The sequence below is a fragment of the Apis cerana genome, unplaced genomic scaffold, assembly GCF_029169275.1.
Source record: "Apis cerana isolate GH-2021 unplaced genomic scaffold, AcerK_1.0 scaffold3_AcerK, whole genome shotgun sequence".
NCBI lineage: Eukaryota > Metazoa > Arthropoda > Insecta > Hymenoptera > Apidae > Apis > Apis cerana.
In genome coordinates this window covers 465,001-472,500 of record NW_026893561.1, presented here as the reverse complement: position 1 = coordinate 472,500, position 7,500 = coordinate 465,001, and the positions used below count along the sequence as shown (strand labels likewise).

General features: G+C 41.5%; 2 non-coding genes across 2 annotated transcripts; both read left to right on the top strand.

The window, feature by feature from the left end:
- Nucleotides 1–3,500: 3,500 nt before the first annotated feature.
- On the top strand, nucleotides 3,501–5,416 carry LOC133667712 (small subunit ribosomal RNA). Its single transcript, XR_009833325.1, has one exon. It is a non-coding gene; the product is annotated as a small subunit ribosomal RNA (ribosomal RNA).
- A 1,543-nt stretch (nucleotides 5,417–6,959) lies between these two features.
- Nucleotides 6,960–7,114, top strand: LOC133667746 (5.8S ribosomal RNA). Its single transcript, XR_009833349.1, has one exon. It is a non-coding gene; the product is annotated as a 5.8S ribosomal RNA (ribosomal RNA).
- Nucleotides 7,115–7,500: the final 386 nt, after the last annotated feature.

Sequence of the window (7,500 nt, the reverse complement as noted above, 5' to 3'; positions counted from 1 at the left end):
TGACCGGGAGACTTTGCGCCATACGCGTAGGACGGGCGAACCGACATAACTCGGATAATTTCTTTTTAATTTCTCGAGAAATAACATAATAACTGGTATGTTTTTCTTTCATTAATCAATTTATATTTATCCTTCGCAATTTTTATATTCTTAATTTTTTCTGTTCTTTCATCAAAAATTGATTTTTCGTAACTTTTCTTATCGAGAAAAAAAAAAATTATTTTTTTGAAAAAATCTATCATTGACCTTTCATTTATACCGTCATGTTAATATACTTATAATTTTTTTTTACTCTGAGCGATATATATAGAACGGGCGAACCGACATGATCGGGGACTTTGCGCTATACGCGTAGGACGGGCGAACCGACATGACCGGGGACTTTGCGCGTACGATCGAGCTATGGTCGAACCGACGTGACTCGGGTATTTTTTTCTTAATTTCTCGAAAAATGACCTTATAACTGGTATGTTTTTTTTTCATTAATCAATCTATATTTATCCTTCGCAATTTTTTATATTGTTAATTTTTTCTGTTCTTTCATCAGAAATTGATTTTTCGTAACTTTTCTTATCGAGAAAAAAAAAATTTAATTTTTTTGAAAAAATATAATATTGACCTTTCATTTATACCGTCATGTTAATATAAATTATAATTTTTCTTTACCGGGGAACTATGAACGATATATATATAGAACGGGCGAACCGACATGACCGGGGACTTTGCGCGTACGATCGAGCTATGGTCGAACCGACGTGACTCGGGTGTTTTTTCTTAATTTCTCGAAAAATAACCTTATAACTGGTATGTTTTTTTTCATTAATCAATTTATATTTATCCTTCGCAATTTTTTATATTGTTAATTTTTTCTGTTCTTTCATCAAAAATTGATTTTTCGGAACTTTTCTTATCGAGAAAAAAAAAATTTTAATTTTTTGAAAAAATATAATATTGACCTTTCATTTATACCGTCATGTTAATATAAATTATAATTTTTTTACCAGGGAACTCTGAACGATATATATATAGAACGGGCGAACCGACATGACCGGGGACTTTGCGCCATACGCGTAGGACGGGCGAACCGACATGACCGGGGACTTTGCGCTATACGCGCAGGACGGGCGAACCGACATGACCGGGGACTTTGCGCCATACGCGTAAGACGGGCGAACCGACATGACCGGGGACTTTGCGCGTACGATCGAGCTATGGTCGAACCGACGTGACTCGGGTGTTTTTTTCTTAATTTCTCGAAAAATAACCTTATAACTGGTATGTTTTTTTTTCATTAATCAATTTATATTTATCCTTCGCAATTTTTTATATTGTTAATTTTTTCTGTTCTTTCATCAGAAATTGATTTTTCGTAACTTTTCTTATTGAGAAAAAAAAAATTTAATTTTTTTGAAAAAATATAATATTGACCTTTCATTTATACCGTCATGTTAATATAAATTATAATTTTTTTTTACCGGGGAACTCTGAACGATATATATATAGAACGGGCGAACCGACATGACCGGGGACTTTGCGCCATACGCGTAGGACGGGCGAACCGACATGACCGGGGACTTTGCGCTATACGCGCAGGACGGGCGAACCGACATGACCGGGGACTTTGCGCCATACGCGTAAGACGGGCGAACCGACATGACCGGGGACTTTGCGCGTACGATCGAGCTATGGTCGAACCGACGTGACTCGGGTGTTTTTCTCTTAATTTCTCGAAAAATAACCTTATAACTGGTATGTTTTTTTTCATTAATCAATTTATATTTATCCTTCGCAATTTTTATATTGTTAATTTTTTCTGTTCTTTCATCAAAAATTGATTTTTCGTAACTTTTCTTATCGAGAAAAAAAAAAATTATTTTTTTGAAAAAATATAATATTGACCTTTCATTTATACCGTCATGTTAATATAAATTATAATTTTTTTTACCGGGGAACTCTGAACGATATATATATAGAACGGGCGAACCGACATGACCGGGGACTTTGCGCGTACGATCGAGCTATGGTCGAACCGACGTGACTCGGGTGTTTTTCTCTTAATTTCTCGAAAAATAACCTTATAACTGGTATGTTTTTTCATTAATCAATTTATATTTATCCTTCGCAATTTTTTATATTGTTAATTTTTTCTGTTCTTTCATCAAAAATTGATTTTTCGTAACTTTTCTTATCGAGAAAAAAAAAATTTAATTTTTTGAAAAAATATAATATTGACCTTTCATTTATACCGTCATGTTAATATACTTATAATTTTTTTACTCTGAGCGATATATATAGAACGGGCGAACCGACATGACCGGGGACTTTGCGCGTACGGTCGGGCCACCGAACCGACATGACTCGGGCATTTTTTTCTTAATTTCTCGAAAAATAACGTTATAACTGGTATGTTTTTTCATTAATCAATTTATATTTATCCTTTGCAATTTTTATATTGTTAATTTTTTTTGTTCCTTTATTAAAAATTAATTTTTCGTAACTTTTCTTATCGAGAAAAAAAAAATTTAATTTTTTGAAAAAATCTATTATTGACCTTTCATTTATACCATCCTGTTAATATATTTGTAATTTTTTTTACCAATTTGTATAATGATAATGATCATCGATCGAAGTCTAAGTTCCAGCGTACCCTCCGCTCGGTCTGTCGCTACAGCGGTTTTGCACCATAAGCGGCCGTGCATTAGCCCGGTCGGCGCCGACATGGTGGCCGGCCGTTCGGTTACTGTAAGAGAAGCGACGGTCCGGTGCGGCCGGGCGGAGCAGCGTCGGGCGCGTGTCCGTTCTACGATCTCGGTCGAGATACGGTACACCGCTCCTCGGGAAATACTTTCTCGACTGTTTCTGTCCGGTTCTTACCGATCTTTCTCCACACTGCATAGCCGCGAGTCGGTGTCTATGACCGAATGGCTCTTGAGCGGCAAAGCGACCTATAGGGGGACGCTGGTGACCTGTATGTATGGCTTTTGCCATGTGTACTTGTACGACTGAGCATCAACTTTTAGCCTCGAGCGATCGGGCCTTTCTAACACCTAAGGATATATAAATCCCTAGGGCGTACGGGCGTGTCGAATAGTTCTTGGTGGCTTGCAATACGACACGTTTCGTATGATGAGCTTTGAGTTTGTAAAAGTGAGAGAAAAGAAACGACGTGCGATGTTATTGTAACACCACGTTGTTAAATAAAACACAATATTATATTATAATTTTTATATATATGATATTGTGAAGTATGATTCTTGAAATTGTGAATGAACAGGGCATATTGTGGAAGTGCTGATATTACATTGGGATATGCCTCAGCGTGAATTTATATTACGCGCTTTATGAAATTAAATTTTTTTAAAAAGGTTACCAAATGTTTAGCATGCTTGATACGTGCTCGAATATTTATAAAGACCTATTGTAGTCGATCGGTGAGGGGCACCGACGACGAAAATATATATATGTCAAAATTGGCAAAATATATTAATAATAAACTAAGATCCCTGGTTGATCCTGCCAGTAGTCATATGCTTGTCTCAAAGATTAAGCCATGCATGTCTCAGTACATGCCGAATTAAGGTGAAACCGCGAATGGCTCATTAAATCAGTTATGGTTCATTAGATCGTGGACACATTTACTTGGATAACTGTGGTAATTCTAGAGCTAATACATGCAAACAGAATTCCTCTCAGAGATGGGAGGAATGCTTTTATTAGATCAAAACCAATCGGTGGCGGACGGCTCGTCCGTTCGTCCATCGTTTGTTTTGGTGACTCTGAATAACTTTGTGCTGATCGCATGGTCATCTAGCACCGGCGACGCATCTTTCAAATGTCTGCCTTATCAACTGTCGATGGTAGGTTCTGCGCCTACCATGGTTGTAACGGACGGGGAATCAGGGTTCGATTCCGGAGAGGGAGCCTGAGAAACAGCTACCACATCCAAGGAAGGCAGCAGGCGCGCAAATTACCCACTCCCGGCACGGGGAGGTAGTGACGAAAAATAACGATACGGGACTCATCCGAGGCCCCGTAATCGGAATAGTACACTTTAAATCCTTTAACGAGGACCAATTGGAGGGCAAGTCTGGTGCCAGCAGCCGCGGTAATTCCAGCTCAATAGCGTATATTAAAGTTGTTGCGGTTAAAAAGCTCGTAGTTGAATCTGTGTGTCACAGTGTCGGTTCACCGCTCGCGGTGTTTAACTGGCATTATGTGGTACGTCCTATCGGTGGGCTTAGCTCCTTGTGGGCGGTCCAACTAATATCCCATCGCGGTGCTCTTCACTGAGTGTCGAGGTGGGCCGATACGTTTACTTTGAAAAAATTAGAGTGCTTAAAGCAGGCTACCTTTGCCTGAATACTGTGTGCATGGAATAATGGAATAGGACCTCGGTTCTATTTTGTTGGTTTTCGGAACCCCGAGGTAATGATTAATAGGGACAGATGGGGGCATTCGTATTGCGACGTTAGAGGTGAAATTCTTGGATCGTCGCAAGACGGACAGAAGCGAAAGCATTTGCCAAAAATGTTTTCATTAATCAAGAACGAAAGTTAGAGGTTCGAAGGCGATCAGATACCGCCCTAGTTCTAACCATAAACGATGCCAGCCAGCGATCCGCCGAAGTTCCTCCGATGACTCGGCGGGCAGCTTCCGAAACCAAAGCTTTTGGGTTCCGGGGGAAGTATGGTTGCAAAGCTGAAACTTAAAGGAATTGACGGAAGGGCACCACCAGGAGTGGAGCCTGCGGCTTAATTTGACTCAACACGGGAAACCTCACCAGGCCCGGACACCGGAAGGATTGACAGATTGATAGCTCTTTCTTGATTCGGTGGGTGGTGGTGCATGGCCGTTCTTAGTTGGTGGAGCGATTTGTCTGGTTAATTCCGATAACGAACGAGACTCTAGCCTGCTAAATAGACGTAACTTATGGTATCTCGAAGGCCCTCGGCTTCGGTCGGTGGGGTTTTACTACCAACGTACAAACAAATCTTCTTAGAGGAACAGGCGGCTTCTAGCCGCACGAGATTGAGCAATAACAGGTCTGTGATGCCCTTAGATGTTCTGGGCCGCACGCGCGCTACACTGAAGGAATCAGCGTGTTTTCCCTGGCCGAAAGGCCCGGGTAACCCGCTGAACCTCCTTCGTGCTAGGGATTGGGGCTTGCAATTATTCCCCATGAACGAGGAATTCCCAGTAAGCGCGAGTCATAAGCTCGCGTTGATTACGTCCCTGCCCTTTGTACACACCGCCCGTCGCTACTACCGATTGAATGATTTAGTGAGGTCTTCGGACTGGTGCGCGGCCAATGTCTCGGCATTGCCGATGTTACCGGGAAGATGACCAAACTTGATCATTTAGAGGAAGTAAAAGTCGTAACAAGGTTTCCGTAGGTGAACCTGCGGAAGGATCATTAACGAATGAAACATACAAAAGAGAATGCGTAACAAAAAAGAGAGATAAACAAGGAGAAGGATAAAATGGAATTTCGATTCCATTACCAAATACCAAAATGTACTTTGTACATCGAACGAATAATGAAATCACGGAACGATGGCTTACGTGAGGAGGAAAGAAAAGAAATCCCTTCCGTCCGTTGTATCCGTTGATTTCGATCATTTTCGAATTTTTTTCTTACCAGACACGAAAATTCGACACGAAGAGAGAGGAATAACGATAAATAAGCTCGAAGAGACGCTTGCGTGAAGGTCTATTTATCGAATAAACGGACCCGCCGTCTCGACGAGATGAATGTCGTTATGGTACGCAAAAAGATACAAAGGGACGCTTGCGTGAGATCGTCGTCGTCGTGTGTGCGTTTACGGATGCATATACGGACGCGATCCGCCGTCTCGATGATGTATATTTTTAATAAAGATTTATAAAGGTACGGTTTGCACGTACGTGTACGTATCACGTATGTATATGCATAATGGTATATACAAAATGATAAAAAAGAAAAAAAAGCGCTTGCGTGAGGTCGAATTTTTAAATGACCCGCCGCTTTAATAACATTACGTCCCTACTGAAATATATTGAAAACACAAAAATAAAATGACAAATGGCTTGACAACACAATAAGGCGCTTGCGTGAGGTCTTTTTTAAATAGACCCGCCGTCTTTATGAACGTATATGCGTGCGTTGCGTATGTGTATGTATATAGATACGTGCAAGAAAAGTACCAAATTCACATTTCTGTACCTCCTTTCTCTTTTTTATTTTCGTTGCCTGAGCTCCCGTTATAAAACGGGAGATGGACGAGGACCGCACACCAAGACTTTGGGATCGAACGAAGCTGTCGAGATAATGATAATCGAAAAAGCGGTAAGGACAAGTAGCGCGTCGATAGTAAAACGAAATCGAAGGATGGACGAGCCGCCGTCGAACTTTGTTTCGCGACGTTCTCTTCGATGGATACCAGTTCGACCTCTTTTCTCTTATACGCTATAATCATTCTCGAATCGTGCTTCCTACCCATGGGTGGATGGTGTGATGGTCGTCGTCGTTGTAAGCTTTAAACCGACGAAACCAAGAACGGCGAAACCAAGATGCATCGCGTCGACGTGAGCCCGATTTTATCGCTTCTTATTTAAAAGTTGAAACGTTGTTCGTTCAGAGGGGATATCGAATTATGTTCGGTTATACAGAGAGGCCATCGTGTCGTGAGTCGGACACCCGTACCGTTAGCGGATATTCGCTTCGGAAATTGGGAGGTAAGACCGCTCGAGGCCAACCGAAATTCGTATCCCATCGAATTTTATCGAGAATGCAATATATACCTGAACGAATTATAGTTTTCAATATCGAATTTTTTAAGCGTATGGGCTCTGCGACCATGCTTCGAAGAAGAGTCGTTCTCTCCAGGTTGAGCGACGGTTTAAAAAAAAAAAGAAAGGATTCAGTATCGGGGTATCCTCGTCGTTTCCTTAATATAAAAAATAAAAAAGAAAAATACGATTACCCTGAACGGTGGATCACTTGGCTCGTGGGTCGATGAAGAACGCAGCTAATTGCGCGTCAACGTGTGAACTGCAGGACACATGAACATCGACATTTCGAACGCACATTGCGGTCCACGGATACAATTCCTGGACCACGCCTGGCTGAGGGTCGTTCACGTAACCCAAATACTGCTTGCGTTGCGTATCGTTACTCTTCGTACATTTGATCCTTTTTTTCTCTCTTTTTTTGTAATCCCCGCCGTCGTTCTTTAAAATCGAACGTTTCCGAGTCGGGTGTCAAAAATCGAGGAAAGGACAAGTTACAAGGAGGAAGATGCGCGACGTACGAGCGATTGTTGGACGTTCGTTGGCGTTCGTCGCGGTCGTGACCGAGACTACAGAATCGAAATGCATGTGCTAGCGTGTGGTATGTAACAATGAAAAATGTCACGGACCTGCGTGAGTGTTCTCGGTGTCGTGAGTCGTCCGTTTTACGTAACGGATGACCGCCCGTGTTTCACCGCTTCGTGCTCGTTTTCAACGTTATTTCGTACCCGC